The sequence below is a fragment of the Mastomys coucha genome, unplaced genomic scaffold (assembly GCF_008632895.1).
Source record: "Mastomys coucha isolate ucsf_1 unplaced genomic scaffold, UCSF_Mcou_1 pScaffold23, whole genome shotgun sequence".
NCBI lineage: Eukaryota > Metazoa > Chordata > Mammalia > Rodentia > Muridae > Mastomys > Mastomys coucha.
This window is the reverse complement of record NW_022196906.1, coordinates 97,332,419-97,358,110: the sequence shown is the minus strand read 5'-3', so window position 1 is coordinate 97,358,110 and position 25,692 is coordinate 97,332,419. Positions and strand designations below refer to the sequence as shown.

The window sequence follows — 25,692 nt, the reverse complement described above, 5'->3', positions numbered from 1 at the left end:
GACCGCTGCCCAGGGGTGCCGCCACTCACACGGGGTGGGCCCTTCTACATGGTTCACTCATCAAGAAAAAGCCCTGTAATCTTACCTAGCTACAGCCAATCTTATGGAAACATTTTCTCAATCGAGACTCCCACCTCTCAGGCCACTGACTTGTGTCAAGTTGACATAAATACCAGCCAGGAAAGTACAACCAAAACACTGCACTTCATAACATACGGTAGCCTTAACCTGACCTGGGTGGTTTCAGACATTGTTCTTGGGCATGGGGTGTTAGTTTCGACAGCATGAGCAATACAAACTGCTTCCTGTGCATTCGCAGCTAAGGCTGCCGTGAAGTCGTGTGCTCCAGCACAGATGGATACTTCCATAAATACCTCGTTTTCATTACGTGTTCAATTTTGAATTAATTTTTGGCTGTTGCACCTCCGGCAACTTTTTAATGCTGCAGAGAGTCTATGAAAGTCAGAACTGTCCAGTACCTCGGGGTACCAGGGGGAGGCAGAACAGCTTCCTGGAGCAAGCAGGTAAATAAATCGGTTTGTCGGTTGAAAGTAAATCGTTGCAGCCGTTGCAGCCTTAGAGGAGGACCTGGGACTTTAGATGGCAGGGCACAGCCTGTCTTTTTACTAAGTGGCATTCATATTCTTGGAAAACACCACGCTGTACAAAGCTAACTACAGGTGTGTGTGTGTGTGTGTGTGTGTGTGTGTGTGTGTGTGTGTGTGTGGTATGAACAGGGGACAGGTGCTGGTGCCATGGAGTTCAGCAACTTACAAATAATTAAAGGCTGTAAGGGGTTGGGGAGTCATGCTCTTCAGTGATAAAGTCGCTGGTATATTGTACCTATGTTCATACAAGCAATTCTAATCAAATGCAGTGAGACACACACAAGCACACAAATAAAAAGACATTAAGGAGGAGGAAGAAGAAAGAAGAGGAAGAGGCAAAGAAAAAAGAGGAAGAGGAAAAGAAGGAGGAAGGAGAAAAAGGAAGAGAAAGAAGAAGGCAAGATGGCTCACAAGAGCACTGACTGTTCTAGAAAACTCAGGTTCAGTTCGCAGCACCCACATGGTAGCATATAATTGTGGAGAGCCGCTTGAGCCTCGCCCTGAAATGGCTCTGGCTTTCACCATCCCGAGAGCGAGCGGTCTAGTAAACAAGCCCTTAATTGGCTAAGCTTGCTGCCCTTGGTTGCTTCCGCATTTGGTGACCTATCTGCTTTTGCCATGTGGCCCATTGGGATTGGCTGAGCTTGGGAGTTCTTAACGGCCGAGGGTGTTGCTCTGGGGGTTAGAAGATTGTTCAAGGTTCCTGAATAAATTGCCAAAAGAAGAGCTCATGGGTAGCGTCTTTCTTGCTGGTTGAGGCGGATACGACATATAATAACCTGTAACTCTGGATCCATGTGATCCAGCACCTTCTTCTGGTCTCTGTGGGTGCTTGATACAGAGACAGTGCACTCCTACACATGCAAACAGAATACTCATACAGCTCATAGACATAAAACTAAATAGAAAAATAGAAGGGGGTTTGGGGAAGCACATATTTAGCAGGAGGGAGGTTGAGTAATGGGGGACACATTGCCCAAAAAAAATTTTATTTATATATGAAATTACAAAATAATAAATTTAATTAAAAACCAGAAATTCAATAAAAACAATATTGGGGCTGATGTGAAGCGAAAATGGCCGAGGAACACAGCAAGGCTTTGATCCTCTACCTTAGGAAACCCTTAAGCATGTTTGTGGAAGAGGCACTGGAAAGGTTGCTCACAGTTTCCTGTGAAGGGGAAGAGGAGGGGCTGTCTGCCATTGCCAGGATGGCTGTTAGCAGCATTGGATGCTGTCGGATGTGGGATATTCAGTCTGGATGGGGATTCATGAGCTGGTGAACTAGGGTGGGTGCTAGAGGCAGGCACTTGGGATCCCAGCACTGAGGAGACTTGGGCAGGAGGATTGTGAAGTCCACACCAGCCTCAGATACATAGGAAACTTTGTCTCAGACAGGTTTAGGCACATGCTTGATTCTAGCAGATATGGTTTCTTTTTTTTTGTGGAAATAGAGTAACACAAAGGTTTTTGGTTTGTTTGTTTGTTTTGTTTTGTTTTGTTTTGTATCCCTGTCCCTGGCTGAGCATTTGCACAAATACATATTTGTATTTACAATATATGCATTCAAACAAAATTGACTTTACCAGTCAATTTTCAAGATGTATAACCTGCCCCCACCTTTAAAAAATATATATACTGGCTCTCTGTAAGACAAGGAGTCATGTAAGGATGGCTTCTAAACATTTGTATTCAATGTCTCATGGAAGTCCCTCCTCAGCCCCACAAAAGAAATGCTAATTTTTTGAAGGTCACATAAAAATCTCCGGTGTTTCATCATGGCCTTGTAAGGATGACGCCCTGTCAGGCCTGCTCTTAAGCCGAAAGCCAAGTCGGTGCCCAGTCTCTGACATCTGCATGTTATTTTCTCCCTGAAGATTGATTGTGTTTGACTGATAGCACGAAAAGATGCTGACTTGCTTCTGTGTTATTTAGTTGAGCACATATATGCTTGTTTGCTAATGGGTTACTGCAGAAAGGCAGAGAGAGGCTGTCCCCAGGTTGTCCTTGTTGACTTCAGGGCATAGCTGTGTGTAATGCACACTTGGGAGTGAATCCTGTGTTGGAGTGCATTGCTGTTAAATTTGGGGATTCCCGGGAGTCTTAGCTTCTTGGGTCAATTTTGAGAAGAAGAAAAATCCACCAGTAGAAAAGGTGTCTCTCCTTTCATCCCTATAAGTCCCTGTGAAGGGCACCTCGCCATTTCCAGTAGATTGAGTTAGACTCGGAGTATTGTCTTCTCATTAGACATGACCGCTGGGTTCTCCTGTGTACATTGAGCTTGCTGACAGATTTGTGTGACTGCTGGATGATAGACAGAATGAGAAATGGCTGCTTTGCGGGGTGTGTGGATGCACAACTAAAACTCAGAGAGCACCGCCCAGGTGCCAGGCAGTGTTCCACATGGCTCACACAGATTCATTGATCTATAACACAGTCTGTGAGGAAACAGTTGTCATTGGTTATCCCCATGTGATAGAGGGACTGAGGTTCAAAGAGGGTGACCTCTCCCTTTGGAAGACCAAACAGCTAAGGAGGGTGGGGCGCTGAGGTGGAGAGCCAGGGAGTCAGCTTCCAAGCTTGCACCCCTGGTAGGGAAGAAGGGTAGAGCCTAAGGCACAAGAGTGAGCCCCACCTCCCCCGCGAAACTATTCCTCTAAGCTGCCCTGTTGTCTGTTAGAGGAGAACAAAGCAACACATGCTTTTTCTTCCTCACAGGTAGGGGTGTGTGTGTGTGTGTGTGTGTGTGTAAATCTTAGAAGGGGGAGGGAAGAGGTGTTTGATGAACACAGACAATATGCCCGGTGCTGTGCCAGATACTCCATGTGATGTCATTGGTTGCTGTCCTGGTGTTGTCGCTGGCACCTGTCAAGTTCACTGTTGACTCTCAAGTCCCTGCCATTTTCAGAGGATAGATGCATAACCATCTGTTCTCAAGTGTGGGTTTTCTTATTGCCTGTCTTACTCATCTGATTCCACATGGGGTAGGGGACTATTTTTAAAGCAGTGTAGGCTATTTGTAGAAAATTTAGGCAAAGGATTTGAATTGGCAGTCTACAGAGGAAGAAACTCAAAAGGGCCATCAACAACCAGATAATCACGATCAAGATATGCGTGCGCACACATACATGCATGCATGCATACACACACACACACACACACACACACACACCCCTACAATCACAACACTCAGAAAGCTGAGGCAAAAGAATGGTAAATGTGACCATCTGGGCTGGAAAGCGAAGGCCCACCTCAAGAAGGAAAACATGTGAATAGTGGACATTGAGAAAGATAAGCCAGCTCAGCAGCAATGACAGCAATACAAATACATCATAATTACCTTATTCATATGGAATATTATAGTGTTGAATTTATACCAAGTGTTTCTAGGACCCCATCTATTGCTGATGCTATTGTATGGCACCACCTGCAAATATCAGGCCAGTCAGATTCCCTTCGCCCACCAAGACACTCTTAGACATGAGTGAAAGGCGAAGAACCAAGTGGGTAATGTAACATGGGATATTTGCAAAGGCTTACTGTGGTGAGGAGACATTTGCATGTCACTGGGGTGTCACTGGGCAAGTGAGTAGGTCCGCGTAAGCAACAGTGACTCGCTGACTAGATGGACATTGCTCAGTAAGGACAGATCTCTGGGGCGTAGAGCCAAGAGAGGCAAGCAAGAGAAAGAATGCCACAGGGTGAAGGCCCATTTCCTCAAGCCCAATACATGCACACAAAATGATACATATTTTCTAAGTGCCCACACGAAAGATACACGTATTAAAGACAGGATGCTTGACTGAGGGTCTGTGAGGGCTCATGCAGATAAAAAGTAGAACGATACATATATAAAGCAAGGAAGATTCTTGCCAGAACTAGTAGACCATGCATAAGTACCATGCATATGTATCATGATAAACTCAGGGTCCTGAAAAGAAAAAAAATGAGAAATACAAGTCAGAATAGAAATTATGCATAATTCTACTGACTTTATTGATGATCTTAAAACTTTAAAACTTAGGCATGTTATTCTAGCATTTTATATGTGCTGTATGTACATATGTATTTATGTGAGTGAATTGTACAGATGTATGTACACATATACACTTATTGACACAGATTGTTGAAGGTCATACTGTATGTATTCTTTTTGCACCCTGGGCTCTGCAGATGCACTGAAGTGTCTCGGGGATGCTGTCAAAGTTACTCAAGTTCTGACCTGCCATGGATCCAACCTAACTTGAAACCCTCTGCCGCTGCCCTTCCTGTGAGGTGGGAGATGGATAGCATCGATTCTGAGGAGATAGCAGTGTTCTCACTCATTCATGTTCAATTCTAGTAGCATCCAATTTGCTTGGCTGTGCTGGAAATTAAGAATTTTCAGATCACCCATGCACATGACTTTAATCCCAGCACTCAGGGGGCAGGAGGATCTCTGTGAGTTCAAGGCCAGCCAGGTCTAAGAGTGAATTCCAGGACATCGAGGGCTACACAGAGACACCTTATCTTGAAACCTTCCCCTCGTACACACACACACACACACACACACACGAATTCTCATACCATGTCACAGAGGGTAAGAGTGTGTAGCATCAAATGAACACTGGTCCCAGATGGGCCAGTGATATTGAAACTTGGTCTGATGTGCCAAAGAACCACCCCTTGTGAGGACCTAAAGGCTTTTGATAGGCAACAACTGAACTATTTCTGATGACTGCTTCCTCAAGAACAGGTCAGTCCGTCACGAAACACTTGAGAGCCTTTCTTCTCTGTTTTGCATGTGAGCTGTGACCAGTCCTTAAAGAGGAGTACTCTCCTTTCTCGTGCATACCACAGGTGTGTGGTGATGGTCTTCTAATCAGTCTGTGCTCCCTGCACCGACCCATGAAACCTCCTAGGGGAGGCTCAGATTTCCTGTCCTTGCCCCAGGAGCTGAGCACTTCTCAGTACCATTGGCTGCTGTTTCCATGGCGATCTTGCTGACACTGCAGATCCTTCCGAATGACTTTCTCCTCAACGGGTGGGCTTGCAGTAGATTTCTGAAGGTTTCCGGGATGGGAGCAGTATGTCTGTGTCTGTCTGTATGTCTGTGTCTCTTAGTTTGGTAATGGTGGTTTGATGATTATCTTTTACTCTAAGTAGAAAATATTCACAGGTCAGGAAGCAGTAATGCTTTACACCTAATCAAGGCAAAACAAAGGTTTGCGGTGTTGTGTTGAATGCACTAGATTTGGGAGGGAAAAAAAAAATCAGACATTCCAGAAGACATCTTGCGAATGTCTCCAAAGTTCTCACTGCTGGCTACTCTTTTTCTTTAGCATTTCCTTTCATGTGTATGAGTGTGTATGAGTGTGTGTGGGTGTGAGGTGTGTGTGTGGGTGAGTGTGTGGGTATGTGAGTGTATGTGTGAGTGTGTATGTGTAAATGTGTAGGGTATGAGTAGGTGTGAGGTGTGTGTGTGAGATGTGTGTGAGTGTGGGTGTGTATAATCTAGATGTGTATGAGGTTTGCTGTTCTCTAATATACAAAATCCCACAAATGGAAGAAATTATTTGGGGGTGGGGAAATGGCTCAGTGGGTAAAGCACTTGAGATACAGTCATGAAGACCTAGGTCCAGCTACTCAGCAGGCACATTTAACCCCATGCTGGAGAGGAGGCAGCCGAGCAGACCCTGAGCGCCCCAGCCAGCCTACCTAGACTTATTTATAAGCTCCAGTTAATTTAATCCTGTATTGTAGTAAGCCCTGGGCTTGGGAAATATGTTACAGCTGCCTTTCTTTTGTTCTTCCAAGGCTACCTACTTCTGGCTCCATTTCAGTGACTGAGCAATCCCCCCCAACCTCCCCACCCCCCACTTAAGTGCAAAGACTTGCCTGTTCTCACAGGTGGTCCTAAAACCAGATGACATTTGTCAATATTCTTTGCAGACTCTGTGCGGCTATGGAAATGTAAGGTGTGATGTGGGACATACACTGGTAAAGGACATTTTTCAGGTGTATGCGGTTGGGGGCAGTCAGGGGACTTCAGATGGCCTCTCTCTTGGGTTCTCCAGTTTGAAAGGTTCTCAGAGATTACCACATCAGAGGAGAGGGAAAAAAAAAGTGAGAGAAGAGGGGACAGGCACTCCCTCGCACCCACTCACTCAGGGACCCACTCAGTATGTGCTGTGCATTCAATCAGCAGCCCTCTCCTGCTTTGTATGCAAAGACAGACGCTCTTGTGATAGCGTGGAGGATAAACACTCATTTCCCCAAACATCCAGATGCAGTTGGCTGCGACCATCTGACAGAGCAGTCTCTCTTTAGAAACAGTTCATTTACACTTCATTCATTCACAATCCTCAGTGTTTCTGGGTAATCTGTTTTGTCTACAAAGAAGGGGGACCCCTAGAGCAAGTTCCTAGTATAAATACATTTGCTGGGAAACCCATTAACCTGCTTGAGGAGGAGATGCGCCCTTAAAAGCCTTTCTTGCAGCTCTTTGCATCCTAACCATATACTGATTATGAGTAATTCCAGCCATTAAGGTAGTCCTTGGAGGGCTGCTGCCTGATAATATTTTATTAGCACTTAATTTGAATTACTTTAATAAAACTCTATTTCTTTGACTCACCCATAATGCAGTATTGTCATTCATATCTCCCTTTTTATCCCTATGAACTTGTTAAAAAGTACCCTCATTAATTATATTCTTCTGTATCCTTAGACACTGTGAGATACAATTTTGAGCAAGAATTTTCATTTTTCTCTATCTTTTATTTTAGGATAAACACATCCTGACACTCAAACATTTGAATGAAGAGTAGGATTGCCTGTAAGCAACCCAACTAGGAGAAATATGATTTGTTATCCTCAAAATATGACATCCCCCTCCATTGGAAATGGAGGTGAACTACCCTGCCCCCCCCAAAAAAAAAAACTTGGCCAGAAATAAGCTTATTATTCCTAAAACAACATCTGTACTAGAACAGGGCACAGTGGATAGTGAGTTAATGAGTCAAAAACTGTGTGCCCATATATGTTTTGGGATTCCCATTGTGTTTCCTAAGGACTGCCTTTTAATATCAGGCAGTCTGTGTGGTGATAGCAACTGCAAGGGGTTTGTGTTGAAAGGATTGCCTATGTTTGTTATATCCATCATTTGCCCACCCAGCTTCCGCTATCCAGGGAGGGAACACTGACCATACATCAGTCTGCCATTGAGAAGGAAGGAAGCCCCTGGAGATGCTCACCGAAGCATCTTATTTACATGTGATAAAAATGGAGGAAGAGCCAGGCCATGGTGGCGCACGCCTTTAATCCCAGCACGTGGGAGGCAGAGACAGGTGGATTTCTTAGTTTGAGGCCATCCTGGTCTACAGAGTGAGTTCCAGGACAGCCAGGGATACAGAGAAACATCAAATAAAAAAAGAAAGAAAGAAAGAAAGAAAGAAAGAAAGAAAGAAAGAAAGAAAGAAAGAAAGGAAAGAAAAGAAAGAAAAGAAAGAAAAGAAAGAAAAGAAAGAAAAGGAGAGGAAAGGAAAGAAAAGAAATGGAAGGAGCACCGCCTTGGACAGGTAGCTTCACTGTCACTACTGAAAGCCACCAAGCACAACAACTCCTTGGGTGGCCACAACCTTGCGAGCTCTCTGGTGGTTTTAGAATGAGAGCACCCATTGTGAGAAAAAGGTAGAAGGAATGCTTGGGAAGTTGAGAGTGATATGGAAATGAATGAGAGCAGTTTGATGTTTTTAATGAAGTGTTCATTCTAACCTTTAGAAGGTGAAAAAAAATTAATTGTGTGCCACGGTTCCAATTTTCTTGTTATTGAGTTAACAATCACTAAGGGGAAATTCCTTTCTGGCTGTCTCTCTGCATGAAGCACACTCTTCCCTCAAGACAAATTCGCAGCTTTAGGACCTTTTGTTGTTGTTGCTGTTAAACATCATTTACAATTCTTGAACCCCATCTTGAGATGCCTCTGGAGTTTCTGGGGCTCATGTTTCTGCCTTAGCAGCTGGCGTCTTTTGCTCTGTTTCTTTGTTGTGTGTTGTGGTGTGCTGCTGTCTCATAACTCTTACTTTATGTATCCCTGATCCAGGTTTTCATTGCTTCTAAAGGTCTGAAATACTTACAGTGCCCACCGCATCGACAGCACAGGCTCTCAGAACAGCTTATAAAGGCTGTTGCTTCCACCTTGGTCCTTGCCTCCTACTGGGGCCACACATGGCATTTACTACCCTGTACTATTCACACAGACACCCGATGGGCAGGAGCAACCCGCGGCCTTGACTCTTTTAAGCTGCATTCTAGTAATGTTCAAGCACATACCTACATACGCACATGTGAACTTAAACACTCAACACATCTATGCTTATGTCAATGTATGGATTCTATTGTGCAGTCTACAGTCTCAGCAATAGATGCTGGAAGTCTGCACTGATCAGTATGCAGAGACGTCATCACCTCATTTTGAATCACTGTATAGTACTCCGTTGTGCTCAAGAGCTATAGGTTAACAACATTTGGATTTTCTGTTACAGTCTTCCACTAAACATCCCTAGAAATAAAATTTTGTTTCTGTAGGTATATTTATCAGATATGATAAGGGACTCATTGATAAAATAGAATGTGGGTTTTTTTTTTAGCATCCTCTAATGCTGCCAGATTGCCCTCCAGAATGATTGTATTAATTTATACTTGCACTAATAGCATACGAGAAGGTCCTTGTCTCTGCATCTTTGTCAACAATGAGGATAACAGGAATTTGAGTTTGTAAATCTGATGGTGAAGGTAGAGCTAAATTTTAGTACACGTCTTTAGTACCTGCTGTGTTTAAGCTTTGTTTTAGTAACTGTTCACTGAACATGCACTGGGTCTCATCACTGCACCGGGACATGGTAACCAAGAGCTGCCCCTGTCCTCTAAAAAGCCACGAGAGTGAACTTTTCTAGAAGAATTCAAAGCTGTCAGTGGTAGATGTGTGTCTTGTGTTCTCTGCTGGCAGGAAGGTGCCGTCTCTTAAAGCTCAGGCAGTGACACTCATGCCCATATGGATGGTATCCACCCCGCCCATGTGGATGGTGTCCACTCCTGTCCTGCTGTTTACCCATGCCCACTCTGGTTTGACACCCCTGCCCACGAGGATGGTGTCCAACCCTGCCCATGTGGATAGTGTCCACCCCTGCCCATCCCATATGGATGGTGTCCGCCCCTGTCCACGAGGATGGTGTCCACCCCTGCCCACGAGGATGGTGTTCACCCCTGCCCACAAGGATAGTATCTGCCCCTGCCCATGAGGATGGTGTCCACCTCTGCCCACGTGGATAGTGTCCACCCCTGCCCATCCCATATGGATGGTGTCCGCCCCTGCCCACGAGGATGGTGTTCACCCCTGCCCACGTGGATGTTGTCCACCCCTGTCCTGCTGTTTACCCATGCCCACTCTGGTTTCTTTCTTTCCTAACTTGGCAACTCTCCCCCTCTGCAGCTCTTGCCTGGTTTTCTTTGTGGAGGGCAGTTGGCTACAGCAGAAAGGATTTTCCAGCAGCTTCCATCTCCCCCCACACGCTGGCTTGAGTAATCTGGTTGTTAGAGTTAGAAGGACGCACTCAGCGCCACCCACTATTGGCATTTTTCCTAAAGGGACACCAGGCATGTGTGGGATTGTTTGGCGGTGTCCCCAAGAAGTAATTCATTGCTTTAAGCGTCTCTCCTGCGGAGATGATCAGAGATGGTGTTCACCTGGGGCACCTGAATTAGGCTACAGGCATGTTGAGCATTTCTTTAGAATTCACTGCAATTTAAAAAAAAAAAAATGAATACAGCAGTATTAGTGATTTGAGGCTATGTTTGTTCCTATTACCAAAATAAACTAAAGGCATAAGGTACAACCTATAAGTTGAAATACCTGTATGGTAGCCGTTAAACAAAATAGAGGGTTCCAAACACACACATAACAGGGAAATAAATTCCAGTGGATTTGCAAGTATAAGATTGTCTATCAAGGCCAGAAGTCACCTCAAGTCTCTTCAACCTTCTTTTTTTCCTCTCTCTGTTTGTGTGTCTGTGTGTCTGTTTCTCAGTGTGTGTTTCTGTATATCTGTATCTCCTCTCTCTGTCTCTCTCTGTCTCTCTCTCTCTCTTTCTCTCTCCTCCCCTCCCTCTTTTAAATCCTGAGCACTGCTCAGGATTTTGCTTTTGGCTGGCTTGGCTTGCCAGCAAGCCCTAGGCATCCTCCTGCCTCATCTTCCCCATTGCTGTGTGTGTGTTACCAAGACTGGCTTTTTATGTGAGCCCTAGGGATCAAACTCAGGTCCACTTTAGCAACTGAACCATCTCCAAGCCCCTACACCTGCTTTTCTGGATGGAGCCAGCTTTAGATATGCTGACTCTCTTGTGTAGCTAAGAATGAGGAAGATCTGGAGTTCAGAAAGAACCCCGGAGCTACCCAGGGTCATTACCATAGAACTCTCCATGCTCAACACATGGCCTTGAGCCCGTGGATATCGGTTTTTTTTTTTTTTTTTTTTACCTTGGGACAAGAGCAAGGTTCCAGGTTGCTCTCCTGGAGCATGCCGTTGTGCTGTCTAGGCCAGGGCCCTGGAGGCCTACCCGATGGCTCTCCTAGCCCAGCAGCTCCTAAAGGTGTGTTAAAAGATTAGAGGGGAAAGAAACCAATCCCCATGAAAAGGGCTGGAGCAGGCTAGTAGTTGCTAGGCAAGTTAAAGTAATTCAGTGTCCTTGCCAAATGTCTGCCTTGCAAACAGGGAAACTTTCATGGAAGTGGAGAGAGGTGGGGGTGCTTGCTGGTTGCCATAGGAATATTTCCATGATTGGAACCAGACCACAGAGTGGGGAGAACAAGCCGGCAGCATCCATGGCTCTTTCAGCTTGGGAATGGAAACACATGGTGGGCGGTGGAGCCGAGGTAAGCCCAGGGAGGAAGGAGCAAAGGCCGGGATTCTTTTGGGGTGAGGGTGGGCAAAGGTGTTATGGACACAGCATCCTGCGATGAAGGGCAAGACCTGGGCAGTCAAGGTCCTAGAGGCCACGTGCATTCAGAGATGGGCAAAGTGTGATCTCGGGGGCTGCTCCGAAAACCTCATGCTTATAGGGGAATATACAATCTGGTCTTCAGTCAGGGAACATTCTAATTAGAGTCTGGGAAAAAAAAAATAACAAAGCTAGATTTAAAATAGATGAGAACTTAAAATAATGCAAGCCGCTAGGAAAGACTAGTCTGAAGGTAGGTATTTGCTATTTATGTAAATATTATGCCAGCTTATGTCTCCCTTTTAGTTCATGAAGCAGAGGTGGTAATTAAAGATTTGTTATTAATGAATTATCCTGTATTCATCTAATTCAGATTCACGGGGAGGAAAAAGCACAGTTGGCCAAAATGAGTTACTGGTAGGAAGCCTTGAGGGGCCCTTTACCTGAGCTCTTCATATCAGGCACCCACTCACTGGGTGGCATTTCTGGGGAGGGCAGTTTCTGGGTTTGTTACAGAAATAAGTGGCTGTTAGCAGATGCTGAATGTGCTCTTCGGTTTCCAGCTCTGAGGTGGGAGGTGCTCGCTAGTTCTCGCTTGCCTCCCTGGGAGGCAAGTGGATGCTCTTTTCACTGAGATCCAGCTCCTGGGGAAGGCACGTAAACACAGTGAGGGCACTGGTGATGGGCAGCTTAGCCATCTGTTGATAGTGTGCGTGTGGACCATTTCCAGTCTCTTGGTTCACAATCTTTAGTGGAGTTTTCTTTTTATCCTGAGGAGGTCTGTGTGAATTTGTCATCATCATTTGTCATGTATGTGGCTCATTTCCAGGTGTTCAGAGGGCATTTAATGTGGCTTCTTCTGTAGACTGACCAGAGATAGGGTTGGTGTGATTCATCGCTTCTTTCTTCCTCTGTGTGTAAGCGCAGCACTGAAGATAGGGCCTAGGATGGTGTATGTTTGGGCTCATGCTCTACCAGGAAGCTATATACCCAGCCATTTAAAAAATACATTTGTTATTTTGAGACATGGCCTCACTACATTGTATAGGCTGGCCTTAAACTCACTTTATAGACCAGGCTATCCTCAAATCCTCTTGCCTTAACCTTTCCAGTGCATAACAGGCCTATGGGACGAGGCCCAGCTTTTAATGTATGATTTTGTTTGTTTGTTTGTTTGTTTTGCTTTGTTTTTGTTTAGTTGGTTTGGGCTAGAAGAGTAAGTCATGTAAAAGAAAACTGAAGAGCATATTTATTATCAAGTATTTGTGTTGTAGTGTTGCATACATTCTTAAGGGGTCAGAAGTCACAGTTGTTTTGGGGGAAGGGGGCAGTCAATTTCTGTGGTCTGGAAGAAAAATGTCTTTGTAACTTCAGAATTACTAAGAGCAGGCAGGATGATACCAACCACAAATCGGAGGTGCATTTGTAGACTGACTGCCAAAGTTCTATTTACTGAGAGAGCGCATCATCCAATAAGAATGCCTGCCCCTGAGCTCTTCAGATGACATAGACTTATATGACTCTGACAAAGATGCCAAAGCACACTGGTTCTGACCCCTTAAACAGTGGTTTTCCTATCTACAGCCCCTAAAATCTTGAGCAGTGCTGTTGAATAAAAACGTAACAAGAGCCTCCAATATGAACCCCAAAGAGCCCATTTCTAAACTTAAATTTAGCTTCAAATGGGACTCAATTTAACATGGAACTGAACTCCAGTATCACACATAGGAGCAGCTGAGTCCAGTCAAGAGAAGTGCTCTGCCTTCATCCACAAACCCCACTGCTTAGACTTGGAGAACCATGCCGGGTGTCTACTAGAGGGAGAATCTTGCTTTCTAAGTGTGGCTCTCTGGAGTTTATACTTTGAGGAGGAAATTCCCATCAACATGAGTTAGAACAGGCCTGTCAGAGCTATCTGCCCAGTGGCCCAGCTCTCTCCACCCTTGTTCCCAACTCCACCCTCATTGTCTTCACTACAGATAGAAGTGTGCCAACCCCCTGTCGCCTCCTCCCTCCTGGGCTCAGCTTCCTCCTTTCCATTACCTCAGTATGCTTCCGGGGTCAGTGACCCCTTTATCTTTCTCATTGATTCAATTCCCACATCTTTTGTTCATTTTTTTCCTCACATGAGTGCAGCAGTCAAACATTCAAATCCCAGTTTGGTCCCTAATCACAGTCCTGTCTTTCACAGTCAACGTGTTGATTTAGGTAGATTTGAATACAAATGGTTGCTTCCTCTGTCCCTTGCCTTGGGTTTGTATGACATTTTAGGCCTTTAGACCTTGCTTTGGATAGTCAATTATTGAACATAGTCAGTCTGTGATCAGACTGTCTGGACCTTAAAGAGCATCATTGATCCCTGGACAGATAGGATTGCAATATGCTTACTTCTTGTGGATGAGTAAGTACTGACTTAGCCCACAACCGGGACAGAATTTTTTGACATGCATTTTGCTCGGCTCCCACCCATTTGTCATAGAATATAATGTTGACCCTGTTCATCAGTAGGTTATAGAAGACAGAAGCCTGTCATTTCCTGTTGGATGATGGCCACTTGCCAGGGACAGCATTCATCAGAGTGTTAATAAAATTGATCTTCTTTGTCTTAGAATGTTTCAAGTGAAAAGTGTCTGATGGAGCTTCTCCAGTCTAGAGAGCCAAGGCCTTGGCCTAGGGTGGGCCTCTTGTCCAAGATAATAACCAGCCCTCCCTTGGGAAGGAAGCAAGCTTGGAAATTAGGAGATAAGTCTGGGATGTGTCGCCCGTTTTAAGTTAATCAGAATAGGAATGCATGTGTACCCGGTTCTCATTACCATCTGAGGGCTGGGGCTGCTGGGATGTGTGTCAGAGATACCCTGGAAACCTTAGAAGCCAGTCCCAACTCCACCCACCACAAGAGTCAGGCATGACAGCAGGAAAGTTATAGAATTGCTTCAGGCCTGTTTCTTAACAGTTAAATGAGGGCCAGCGACCCTGAGGTCTTAGAGTCATGTTCAATGAAGGCTAGCAAAGCCCAGAATGAGTTTGAGTGGAAGAACAGTATTCAGATGGTTCTCCAATTCTCTGTTCTCTCCATACAGCGTTTGTTTTGCTGTCAATCAGTCAAATCTTTAAAACCCACAGGTTTCCTGAGACTCTTTCCTCCTTAAGCAGGCAGTAATTCAGCACCCTGCTATTTCTCCAGCATAAAGGCTTCCAGTAGCCTCCAGAGGAAAACAAGGTAGTTCTCTTCTGATTTTAAGATCCGTGATAGACATCAAGCCAAGTTTAGTGGTTCATGTATGTATGTAGTCATGAGAGGCTGAGGCAGGAGGATCACCTTGAGTTCCATGTCAGCCAGGACTATGGACTAAGAACCTGTCCCAAGGAAGAATGAAAGAGCCAGAGGGTGGGGAGGGGTGCTGAACAGGACAAATAGGAACTCAACTCGGCAGCTGTGGTTACCTACAGCGGGAGTGGGGGAGGGGCTCCAGCGGCCCCACCCCTGGCTGAGGAGGTATTGGTATTGGTGGCAGCTTCGAGAGGGAGGGCAGGTTTTCTTTAGGAGTGTGACCCCTGGGACTGAGTTTGGACCAGGTTCCCAGGCTCTCTCCTGCCCCACCCTACATCACTGTGCTTATGGAGCGCTCTACTCGAGAACTCAGAGGGAAAATAAATAAATAGATATAAAAGGACACAGAGTTGGGAGAGGGATACAATAAGAGTCCCAGAAGTGAGTTGGGGGGGAAGATGGGGGTGTGTGTGACCTGATAAGGTGTACTGTATACATGGCTGTAATTTCCAAAGAATAAAAATTAAAAACATAAACGAGTTATATGATAGTAACGGGGGAGCTCAGCTGCAGTTAACAAAGCAAGAGACATCCTGGAGCTTGTCTTGTGGAAGGTTTCCAGTGTGGACTAGAGATCTCTCCTTCAGGGCCTTGGGAGTGTCAGTCACCCAGAAGGAGGGGTGTGGCTTCCCTGTAATGGCTTCTTTTATCTGAGATAAACCCTGGGTCTTCATGCTTCTTCTAGTGAAAAACTTGGCCAGGACTCTAAGGAAAGGAAACATGTTGACTGCATGTTATGTGCCAGGCACGTTAGATATTTTATATGCAGTGGCTCGTTTAATTCTGTAGCCACCCTGCAAGATAAATAGCCATTGTTTCCATTTTAAAGATGAGGCAAAGCACTTTGCCTAGGATCATGCAGTAAAACGGACCGGGATTTCTGTGTAGCTGTAAAGTCTGATTACTTTCTGCCCGCACAGTAGCAGAAGACAGTGGAGAGCCCAGTGGCTATATTGGATTCCACTGAATCCAAGGACCTCGATTGCAAACTGTAGCGGCCGTCGAGGATGGAAACAAAGGGTGGGCACATAACTGAGTGCATCTCATTGAGAAGCAAAGGTGGCCAGCAATTCTTTGAAACAAACAAAAGTATTGGAGAAACTGGTTCTACAAATAACAGGTTAATCATATGTCCACTATTTGACATTGTTGTTCAGTGCCAAAAGGCAGGTGAGTCCTAAATTTAACTTTCAACGGTGGCTTTTTGCTTCTTTTGCAGTAAAATGTAGAACCCTCATTGGGGATTTTGGGCAACCTTGATATTTTCTGGTTCTGAGTTTCTCCCCCTTTGGGCAGATGAAGGGCATATATGTGCACTCAGTGCCCTCCATTTACCACATGGCCGTTCTAGTGGTTTGTTACCAGCCACTCCAGCACTTAGGGCCACAGAGCAGCAATCATGGCTGTTGGGTTTATGAATCTTACAGGCTGACCAGGGCTGAAGGGGAATGGCTCACCTCTGCTCTGCTGGGATCCTCTGGGCTGGCTGAGCTGCAGGCTTGGTGTGAAGCTAACCCACCCGCATGCTGCGTGCGCAGCCCGGCTGGGAGGGCTACAGTAGCCCAGCTTCCTTGTGATCTCTCTAGAGAAACAGCTTGGGGGGGGGTGGGGGGTGGGAGAACCCAACTCCTTCTGCCCTGGCTCAACACGTGACCCTAGAGGAAGAAAGCCAGGCAGGGACATTACCATCTTTTGTAACCAAAACAGCCAGTATCCCTTGTTGTGCTCTGTTGCCTGAGGCCATCACAAAGCCCATTCAGGTTCGGGAGGTGGAAGTAGGTCCCACACCTTGATGGAGCTGGGCTGAGTGTCTGGAGAGGCCCTGCCTCAGGGAGAGACCTGACAGAAGACTGTTCTGGAGACCAGATGCCATGCTGGGCTTTTCTTTCCCACCCAAGGGAGCATATTGGCATGCAAATGGATCTTACTTATTCCACTATAATTTATGCTTTTCAGAAAAGCTAGTCGTCTGCAAATTCTTGGCAATTTGTTTACTGTTGTAACCAAGTGACTAGTAAAGCGCCAGCAGATTAGGTTTATGAGGTAAGGAGCTAAGGCTTACATCAAACTTTTTCATCCTTTGTGAGCTACTTCCCGCTTAATGATTTTGGACTGTGGTCAGAGGTCCGATTAGCTACCTTGTATGTGTATGTAGGGGGTCGGGACGGATAACTGATAGTTACAGGACAGCTCTGCAACAGGAACCTTTCCACTTACTGTTCCCCGAGAGCTTGCATCCATGTGGAATCGCACCTGCCACCTCTTCCCGCCTCCTCTGGAGATGGAATGATCATTCAGGCCACGTTTCTGAACCTTTACAAAATCAGCGTGTTCTTTCAGGCTGTATGTGGAAAACCCAAGAAACCTGTGTCTCGGGGACACAACATTGTGTTCTAGGATTTGAAAGCATGGCATACATACGAAACAGTGTTTAAAATTCATGAACACTACTGAGAAATTTAAAACAGAGGCACTTAGAGCCACATCATAGAGGTCCAGGAGCAAGCCAGCACTTCTGTAATTCTCCCCAACTTTTGTGTAAATTATCTCCTTTTTTCTCTTTTACAGTGTTCCATTTCTTTGATAAGATCCTTTAAAGAAAAAGAAAGAAAGGAAGGAAGAGAGAAAGAAAGAAAGAGAAGAGATACATATCATAATTTTCAATTCAATTTTAACTTTTCAGAATTATGAATCAACAGCAGAGTACATGCGTCCGAGTCTCAGTTCCTGGCACAGAAACAGACAAATAGGAAAACACAAAATGAGAAAACAACCCCAAAAACATGTCACATGAAAGTCACAGGAGTTTTTCAAAATGTATTGGTAGGTTCTTTATATGTTGCCTCTGTTGATGACAGTGTCTTTGGCGTGCCTGCCTAAGGGATTCAAACAGAATAGAAACACACAGTTGATTTTTATATTGTACATACTACTTTCAAGACTGTTACATTTGCTTAATTTTACTAATTACAAATTGAGTATCCCTAGTCAAAAAGTCTCAAGTGGTCCAGGACCGAGATGCTTAGACACAGTTTAATACCACAAATGGAAAATTCCACCTCTGACGACCTGGCGCAGCTCGTAGTTGAAATGCAGGTGCGGTAAACATGTTGTGTGAGGATGAGTCATCCAAGCTGTGCTAGGCAGCTTCTGGTTGCCATAATTGATGCCTGTGGTATCTGTTCAGTAAGAGGAAGGCTGACTCGGGCTCACAGATTCCGAGGCTGAGTCACAGCTTTTGGGCTGGGAGAGGACAGTGCACACATCGTGGCACAAGCGTGTGGGGGAGGAAGCCCACTGACCTCTTGACCAAGTACAGACAGGGAGAGAGGAAGACACGGGAGTCCTTCTTCAAGGCCCCACTAGGTACCCACTCTTCAGGGTTCTGTTGCCTCTCATAACTCCATGGTCTGAGAAACAAGCCTGGGATATTTAGGCCTTGGTGGGTATTCCTAGCCCAAAGTAAGTATGTGTGAAGCATAAATGAATTATGTGCTTAGGTCTGTACCCCCTCGTCTCATTATACACAGGCAAATATTTAAAAATCAAAGGAAAAAAAAAAAGGAAAGAAATCTAAAAAGCTTCTGGTTCCAGATATTGTAATTAACCTGGATAACATTTATTTTTAAGTTCCTTGGTGATGTCTATCAAAGCATACCTATAAACAATGTTTTATAGGTACAATCATTTTTATATGCTTTTGTTTCTTTTTTTTATATTTGTATCCTAGCCTGTACTTGCGGAGTGTTAAGTATGTGTTAGCCAGCATGATAGTCTTATGTCTAATATTAAAGGAACTTTTAAGATATATTTTAATAATGAAGTACATGATGTTTGTTGAATACTTTATCATTATTTTGTATGCCCTCTTTATCAGATCAAGAAAATTATTATTATTATTACTTTTAGTTCATTAGTATTATAAGTTGCAAAGGAAAGGCTAGGGATGCCATTCACTGGTAGAGCCCTGGCCTGGCACGCACAAGGCTCAGCATTATCAAAAATAAAATAAACTTGTGAATGTATTTGATCAAACATTTTTCTAGAACTAATAATTTGATCATATTTTTTTCTTCTAAGTTTTTTTTTTGATAAAATATGTTAATCAGTTTCCTAATTATTAAACTTTTTATCCTGCAGTAACCCCAATATGGTCATACAATTAGGATTACTAGTGTTGTACTTAAAAGATTATCTCAGTTATATAAGATTCACTTGAGACATCCTTTATTCATTTTATATCTGTCTTAGTTTGGAATCAAGGTGATGTCAAGCATTGGGGAAGCACTCTTTCGTTTTCTCATTCCTATAATATTGGAAGAGTAAGGTGGGATTTTTGTTTGATGAGTGTGTTACATATTTGATTTTTAAAAGAACCACTGAAACTAATGATTTATTTGTTGTTAGATTTGCAGGGAGGGGAAGGTAATAGATGAGACAGGGTCTTTCTTTGTATCCCAGTGTGGTGGTTTGAATAAGTTTGGCCCCCCTATCCCCCCAGACTCATGTGTTTGAATGCTTGGTCCATAGAGAAGGGCCTGTTAGGAGGTGTGGCCTTGTTGGAGTAGGTGTGGCCTTGTTGGAGTAGGTGTGGCCCTGTTAGGAGGTGTGGCCTTGTTGGAGTGGGTGTGGCCCTGCTAAAAGGTGTGGCCTTGTAGGAGTAGGTATGGCCCTGTTAGGAGGTGTGGCCTTATAGGAGTAGGTATGGCCCTGTCAGGAGGTGTGGCCTTGTTGGAGTAGGTGTGGCCCTGTTAGGAGGTGTGGCCTTGTTGGAGTAGGTGTGGCCCTATCAGGAGGTGTGGCCTTGTTGGAGTAGGTGTGACCCTGTTAGGAGGTGTGGCCTTGTTGGAGTAGGTGTGGCCCTGTTAGAAGGTGTGGCCTTGTTGGAGTAGGTGTGGCCCTATCAGGAGGTGTGGCCTTGTTGGAGTAGGTGTGACCCTGTTAGGAGGTGTGGCCTTGTAGGAGTAGGTATGGCCCTGTTAGAAGGTGTGGCCCTGTTAGGAGGTGTGGTTTTGTTGGAGGTAGAGTATCAGTAGGTGGTCGGCTTTGATGTCTCAGAAGCTCAGGCCAGTTCTCTATCTGCTGCCCGTGGATCTGAAGGTAGAACTCTGGGCTCCTTCTCCAGCACCCTGTCTGCCTGCATGCTGCCATGCTTCCCACCGTGACAGTAACAGACTAAACCTCTGAGACTGTAAGCCAGCCCCAGTTAAATGTTTTCCTTTGTAGGAGTTTTTGTGGCCATGCTGTCTCTTCCCAGCAATAAAACCTTAACTAAGACACTAAGACTTTGAACTTGGGATCGATCGTCTTACTTTGACCTCCCAAGTTCTGGTACTATGAGCCTGAGCACCACACCGGGCTTTCTTTCTCCTCTCCATCAATGGTACCATTAATAGCCTGGTTTTGTTGATGTCGGTGTTTTGATTTTTTTTTTTTTTTTTTTTTTTTTTTTTTTTTTTTTTTTTTTTGCTTTTTGTTTTGTTTCTGTGGTATTTTGAATGAGAAACGTCTCCCATAGACTTGGGTATTTGAACACATGGTCTCCAACCTGTGGCCCTGTTGTGGAGATTATGAAACCTTGAAGAGGCACAGCCTTGTTGAAGGAAGTATTGGGTGGGCTTTGAGGATTTCTAGCCTCACTTCACATAGAGCTCAGGCTCTGCTTCCCCTTGCAGCTGAGATGTGATCTCCCAGCTTCCTGCCACCATGCCTTCCCACAATTACGGACATCTAGGCCCCCTGGAACTTCAGCTCAGATAAATAAACTCTTCCCTAATTACCTTTGATTGTGGTATTTTATCACAGCAACAGAAAAGCTGCTGAGGCATCCACTTTTAGCTCCATTGATTACTCCCATTTAATATTCACTTCTGTTTTTGTCTTTCATTGCATGTTTTTTTTTTCTCCTCTATATTTTTAGGCTGCCTGTATACCTTGTGAACGTTGACCTCTTCTAACAGAGACATCTAAGGTTACAGCCTTCCTTCTAAGGATCAGAGACACTCTACTCCTTACATTTTTATATGATTATTTTCATGAGTAATCCAATGATGGCAAGAAGAAAGTCTTAATTGACAAAATTATATATACTTATGGGGTACATCCTGATGTGTTCAAGATGTATACATAAGTCAAGCTGATTGACATATGCCTCACCACACATGCCTCCTCACATGGAAACATTTCGGATCTAATTGTAGTGATATTCGGGAATACAGTGCATGCTCTTATCTCTAGGCATCATGTTCTGTAGTCACCTCTTGAACCGATGCCCCTGTCTAGCTGGTATTCTGTGTCCCTTGGTCCATATCTCCCTAGTGTTCCTTACCCTAGCCCCTGCTAATCCCCAGTGTGATGATAAGCTGAGGGAGTGCTGTCCCCAGAGAGGGAAGGGAAGCTGCACACAGACACATGCCCTCCCCTGGCTCACATCCCTACATCACTTTAATACCATTATGTGCACCCCAAGCCCCAGTGATCACTGCTTCACTTTCTGTTTCTGTAGGTTCCAAATGAGGTTTCACAGTTTCACCTGTGAAGTTACATGGCCTGGCTCATTTCATTTCAGGTTTTCCAGTTTCATCCACGTTATCACAAGCGGCAGGATCGACTTGTGTTTAAAGGCATCATGGAATCCATTTAGTACACACCAGGTTTTCTTTCCCTGTTCTAGTGTTATCTTTAGAAAATATGTTCTATTATATTGTAAAGGAATGCAACCTGTGTGTATACCAGACTTCTGAATTTCTTGAGGCCATCTTTATAGCTTGGTCAGTCTTCAGAGTTGTCATATAGCTTGTTATTATTACATACAGTACTACTTACATGACTTGTCTATTTAAAAGTATGATATTGGGTTGGAGAGACGGCTCAGTGCTTAAGAGCGCTTACTGCACTATCAGAGAGCCAGAGTTTAGAGCCCTGTCTCCATATCAGGTGGCTCACAAATGCCTGTAACTCCAGCTCCAAGACATCCAACATCCCTTTTCTAGGCATGCATGTGTGCACACACACAAAATAAATAAAGATCTTAAAAAGGCAAATGAAATACAGTGTAACATTATTTAAGCCATTTAAGATCTTAAAAAGGCAAATGAAATACAGTGTAACATTATTAACCTGAGAGGCTGGTATCAGGAGGTTTGTACTGGAATTTCTCCCTCTGCTGATGGACTATCTATGTGTGGTATGATAAATAAATGTCTGGTTGCTGCCTCCTGTTCCTGACACAGAGTTCCTAAAATACTTTAAATTTTCTGGGTTATGGGGTGTCAGGAACATCTTTTCTTTTGCTGCCCTTTGACCCTGGCCACTGACACAAATCTCCTAAGACCTCCCCGTTTCCTGAGGGACGCAGATGGCTAGTGTGTCTGCCAGACAGCCCCCGAGTTCCTTGGAATCTCTTTTGTGATAAGAGTGTATTTTTATCAAATGGCAGTGTTTGGTGGGTTTCTGGATAGTTTCAAGATGAGAGCTATTCACCAGAAAGACTAAAGAGGTGGGGGGTGGCAGGGGGGAAGCTGGGAACTTTCAGCCCTGCCTCCTATACCCTGGAAAAGGGAGAGGTTGGAGATAATAAATGTGTAAGTCTATGTCATGCTTGCATTGAAATAATCCCTAAAGATAGGATTTGGGGGGCTTTAGCCTAGTGACTGAATTGCGATATTTGGTGTATGCACAGTGCACATGGGAAATCTAATCTATACAAGCACATTCGCTTTTCCTACCCTCTATATCTCTTCCATTTAATGCTTTCTGATTGTAGCCTTTGCAGTGAACTAGTAAGTATTAAGTAATGTACCTTGCTGGGCTCTGCAGCCATTTCTGGGAAAATAGCAGACTAGATAGAGGAGAGCATTGTGGGAACCCTTAGTTTGTAGTTGGTGCTAAGGAAACCTGGGGATTGTGGTTGGCGTTTATAATGGAAATGGTTGGTTGGTACTGGGTCCTTTGACCTGTAGAATCAGGTGCTAACTCCAGGCAGTGTTGAGGTTGACTAGAACTGTAAGACATTTAGCTGATGTTCATGGAAAATCAGAGGATTATTTTAAATGGAAAATACCACCCCCTACTGGCTCTTAGAGGTAGTATGGTAGCGAGAGATAAAGTGTTTTTCCTCTTTACCTTGCCACTTCGTGACTTGTATATTTGGGAAGAATCTTGGTGGGTACCTATGGATTCATAATGAGACCCTTTCCATGAGTTAGGTGTGTCATGTGACACTCTGCTACACTTCTTTGTTCATTCAAACATATTTAATCCTATTTGGCATTTACTCCACTTGCATTTATTAAAACTGATATATTTTAGTATATTCCATCACCATTATTTTGAGACACACTTTTACATAGCCCAGTTTGGCTTCAAACTCACCCCATAGCCAGGCCTGGTCTTGAACTCCTAATCCTTCTATTTCTTCTTCGTAAGTGCTAAAACTGCAGGCTTGTGTCACCATGCTCAGCTTAATTTGTTTCCTTTATTTCTCAGTTTTAGAGCATTGAATTTAGGTTCCTGAACATGTTAGGTGGCATACTACCTCTGAGTAATGGTTCCACCTTTTTACACTGCCATTAAATTTTTTAAGTAGGGGGCTGGAAGAGCTCTACCTCTTCTTCCAGAGGTCCTGGGTTCAATTCTCAGCAACCACATAGTGGCTCACAACCATCTGTAATGGGATCAAATGCCCTCTTCTGGTGTGTCTGAAGACAACTACAGTGTACTCCCATACATAAAATAAATAAAACTTTAAATTTTTTAAAACAATATACACTTAATATATAATTTAATAAATAATATTGTGTGTGTGTATATGTGTATGTGTTCTTGTTGCCTTTTGAGCTGGTAAATATTTTTTCTCCTTATTCTAATTTTTCCAGCTACTTGGTGGCTGCCTGCTTTCTGCCTACCTCTTAGAAGCTGCCCTTACTATTTAACTCAGACTGTTTCTCGAATAACCTGGTTCCAGAGTATGGGAATAGCTCCAGTGTGCCATGAAGCTGAGGAAAGATAGGCCGACATCCCAGGCTTAGACCGAGCTCAGATTATTTGGAACTTGCTAACAGAAATGTGTTCCTGCAGAGCAGCAAGACCATCTGGGGCCCTGTCATTTGGGTCACTAAGTCTATTGCTTAGGTCCATCCTGGGTGGACTGTATCTGCTGGGTCTTAAACTATGCCGGAGTCAGGCCCGTCCTGGCACCAGGGTCTGGCCGAAAGCCTCACATATCATTCTAATGGTCTCATCTGCTTAGAATTTGTGGAGAAACTATGCAGAAAAATCTAACCACGCATGTTCTGGGGCAGTTGTGTAGGTGATGCCTCATTCATGTGAAATTGAGTTGCTCCAAAACACACCTTAAAATATCTCTGTTTAGTGGGCGTGTTACTTTCCATGCTCCACAATGCAAAGACTTACATCCATCTAGTGTCTTTATTTTTCCTTCACAAATTACACATCTTTAAATAATGTCTGCTTGTTTCTACCTATCTGTGTAGTATCTTCTCTTTGTTATGTTTCATTTGGAATCATTTTTTTCTTTTTTGATTTCTTCCTTCCTTTCTTTTCTTTCTTCCCTTCTTTCTTTCTTTCTTTCTTTCTTTTGTAAAGTATCTATTTTATATTTCCTTAAATAGATTTTTTTTTACAGTAAACCTTATGGTACTTACCAGTAAGTGATACAATGATAAAATATGCTCCTGTAATATACACAGTTACAGTGTAACTTAAGTATGAAATTAGAAGTCAGTATGAAATATTGAGAGCACCAAGAAGGGCTTCACAGCAGGGAATGTGGTGGGGCAGGAGTGTGTGTGTGTGTGTGTGTGTGTGTGTGTGTGTGTGTGTGTGTTGTATGTGATCATGAGAGGCTGTGCAAGTGTTCACAGAACACTCATCATTCCTGGCAGCTCTCATCAGTCCTGGCGGCTGGAGCTTAGACATGAGTTGATGCCAGATGGATCTAGAGAGATAAGCTAACTCTAGTGGGTTGTAAAGAGCCTTAAATACGAAATGAAAGGAGCAGAGAATCAGGGCATCTTTCAAGTGGGAGGGCTTACAAGATTAGATGAATCATTTAGGGGTGGAATGTGTGACCTCATGGAGAGTGTGAGGGAGTAGTTACTGGGAGTTTGGGGGGTGGGGGAAGAGAAGCTGGGAAGCTGACCAAGGCAAAGCAAAGATAGTGAAGAGAAAATCTGACTTCTCCAAATGATACTTACGAGGTAAAGAACGGAGGATAGAAGGGTGTGGTCCTGGGGACTCTACTGGATGATGAGCACAGGGTGGGTGTTTGTTCCTGTTTGCAGTAACAAAGGTTTTAACCTATGTTCAGGGCAAAAGGCAGGCTAATTTTACCAGAAGCAGAATGGCTCCTATGGGAGATGCCTTCTGAGAACTCCTGTGACATTTTCGGAATGTAGACTTTTACAACCATGGCTTCTAATTTCTGAATTAGAAGAGAGATCACCAGTTCAGGGTGCAGAGGATGGCGTCTCAGCAGCAAATAGATGCCATTGATGAATGGTTATGTTTCAGTTGAAGTCTAGGGCAGTAATCAATGAACAGGAACTTTTGGTTGAAGTCTAGGGTAGAGGTTTGAGATGGAGTACCACCTTCACCGCTGTCTCAGAATTGTAAGAGGTGTCCAAGAGTGACTGTTACCACAGGAGAAAAAGAGATAGGGAAGTCAGAGAGAGACACAGCGCAGAGTGAATGCAGAGGGGAGTGGGGGAAACTCCTTGGTTTAATTAAAAGATGTATTCCCTAGGCTTATGTTTC

At 44.2% G+C, this 25,692-nt stretch overlaps 1 protein-coding gene across 4 annotated transcripts in view; it reads left to right on the top strand.

Moving 5' to 3' along the window:
* Tmem108 (transmembrane protein 108) overlaps positions 1-25,692 on the top strand; it is a 290,470-nt gene that overhangs the window by 62,404 nt on the left and 202,374 nt on the right. The window contains exon 1 of one of the 4 annotated variants that reach the window (XM_031344802.1): positions 11,434-11,520. The exons of 2 other annotated variants lie outside the window; for them this stretch is intronic. The gene's annotated coding sequence lies outside the window, so the exon portion shown is untranslated. Of the gene's footprint in view, positions 1-11,433; positions 11,521-25,692 lie in introns of those variants that run through there. One more of the 4 variants, XM_031344799.1, reaches the window with a different exon arrangement.